The sequence below is a fragment of the Triticum dicoccoides genome, chromosome 2A (genome assembly GCF_002162155.2).
Source record: "Triticum dicoccoides isolate Atlit2015 ecotype Zavitan chromosome 2A, WEW_v2.0, whole genome shotgun sequence".
NCBI lineage: Eukaryota > Viridiplantae > Streptophyta > Magnoliopsida > Poales > Poaceae > Triticum > Triticum dicoccoides.
Window position 1 is genome coordinate 728,983,854 of NC_041382.1, and position 2,761 is coordinate 728,986,614.

The window sequence follows — 2,761 nt, forward strand, 5'->3', positions numbered from 1 at the left end:
CCAAGCTCACACACGATCCAGCGCGGGAGCGTAGTAGTGCGACTGCTCCTGTTGGGCAGTCGTCGAAACGCCCTCGGACCTCTTCTCCTACGCCGACTGGAAAGGCTCCCAAGCATCCGCACGCAGCGCCGTCCAAGCCACCCAAGGCTCTGCCCAAGATGAAGATGGCCGTCCCCACCATTTCTGGGTAATAATAAAACTTATTATCCTTTGTCGACCGTGGACGGATCCTTGGTCGATCCATTGAGCCAACCGACTGACTTTCGAGGCTTGCAGTGCTGCTACTTCTGAGATCTCCGCCAAGGACGACGACCAAGAGATGGAGGATGCTGTTACCTCCAACCCTGGTACGATTACTGACGTTCCGCTTTGAGTCGACTAAACATTTATTGCAACCCTGTTCGATTGAACGTTCCCTTTGTAGACCCTCCTCACGTTATCGACCTCCCGGATGATGACGACAACGAACCGCTGAGAATGAGGAGGAACAAGAGGTCGACGGCTGACAAGACCCCCCAACCTGCTCCGGCTTCTGAGGCCATGGCTCGGGATGGTGGTGACACCACTCGGGCTTCTGTGACTTTCGCCATTCCTCTGACGAGCGTGCGGCCTTCGGCGTCGACTGCGGATCCACCTTCGCTTTTTGCTGCGTACCCCGTCCCTGAGAACCAAGTGGCTGCTGCAAAGGAGGCTATACGCCAGGCGGGGATCATGATGGAGCAAGTGAAGATGGCTTGGGAGGCCAGCCAAGCAGCCTATGACGCGAGTTCGGCTCTTCAGAGCAACGTCCAGGTCAGTCGACTCAACACTTGGTCTGTTATGATATGCTGTTTGAAGAGTCTCTTTTCCGAAGATCTTTTGTATCTGCATCTATAAACCCACTGGGTGTGTCTGCCAATTCTTGGATGAGTGGGGGCACGCTAAGTGCACCCACTGGGTGTAGTCCCCGAGACTACGGTGGACTGCTGGCAGTCGACTGTAGTCTTTACATTGTGTTGCTGTAGCTGTATTTCTTCACTCGGTTTTTCCCCGAAGATCTTTTTTTTTTGGTCGAACCAGTGGGGGCATGCTGAGTGCACCTACTGGGTGTAGTCCCCGAGACTACTGTCGAATGTTTTTGATTCGGCTGTGGTCTTAGAAACGTCGTCATTGTCTCTTAGTTACTCGGAAGCAACTTATCCTGGACGTTTGTCGACTGATTTTTCTTTTACAGAAATCTTGTGAACTTGTAGCTCGCTATACTGAGTTGGAGAAGCAGAAGATTCAACTGAACCTTGATCTAGAGCTGGCCAGAACAGAGCTGCAGAAGGTCAGAGACGGCGCCGCAGGTAAGATGACTTTGTCGACTGGCTATCTTTTAGGCTTGAGTATCCTTCTGCTATTTCCGATTCAATCATCATTTCTTCGCAGAAAAACTGAACGAAGCTGTGGCGAAGAAGGATCAGGACTTGGCTGCTGCCCGTAAGGAGGCCTATGACAAGACCGCTCTGGCCGTACAGAAGCTGGCTTCGGTCGACCACTTAGAAGAAGAGAATACCAAGCTGAAGACCGCTCTGAATGAAGCCAACAGGGAGTGTTCACGTTGGAAGAAGGAGAACTTCACCCTGAACGAGAAGATGGAAGGCATCGCTCGCAGGAGGGACGACCTGGAGAGCTACTTGAGGAGCCTCGCCAAGAAGTTGTACATCAAGCTTGAAGGTGCACATTCAGTTCCGACTGGTTTTTTTGTGTCGACTCAGTCTATGAAAATTGACTTATCCTTGGATCGTGTATGCAGAGCTTTGCCAGAACTTTGAAGAGGAGACTGGGCGGATCGAAACAGGTTTGGATCCAATCAAATCTCCCATGAAAGATGAAGCTGCCATGAATCTGCTCCGACTGGAATCTTGCATTGACGGCATCGTGGACTACTTGGCTCGACTGAAGGTTGCCATGTCACGGATCGAACCGGCACTTTGGCCAGAGGCTACGCTCCAAAACGATCTCGAGTCTCTAATGACTCGACTTAACGGAATCCCTGACCGAGTGCAGGAGTGGAAGAAGTCTTCTGCTTGGTGTGGCGCTGATGTGGCTCTGTCTCTGGTCTGCATCCATTGCAAGGAGGCGCGAGAAGAGAAGCTGGCCGCCATCCAAGTTGCCAATACTAGGAAGCACAACTTTCAAGATTTCATGGAGACTTTCATCGCTGCTGCCACCCGTATTGCAGACGGGATCGACTTGGACGAGTTCGTCGCCCCTTCCAGTCCTCCACCTGAGGAGTGAAAAACTTTTAAGCTCCACTTTAAATTTGCCTCGGAATGCCGAGTGGATTTTGTAACCGTTAAACTGCGTCGAGTTGAGGGCTCGATTACTTTGACCTGAGGTCTGGGACCTTTTAGGCTTTATCTGATCTTGATTTCTCGTTGAATATCTTCATGGTTCGATTCGTCGAGTGGATCTTGATCTTCACTCGGAATAACCTTGTATTTGCAGCACAGCTCCGAAGGGGAAGGTAGCAGTCGACTCGCGGATTAGGTTGTGTCTTGTACTTAGGCGAGCACTGGGCTGCAGCTAAGCCTCGGAGTGAGAGGTTTGCTCTCCACTCGGTAGGATTTTTAAAAACTTAGGCGAGCGTTGGGCTGCAGCTAAGCCCCCGAGTGGGAGGTTTGCTCTCCACTCGGTAGGATTTTCAAACACTTAGGCGAGCGCTGGGCTGCAGCTAAGCCCCCGAGTGGGAGGTTTGCTCTCCACTTGGTAGGATTTTTAAACACTTAGGCGAGCG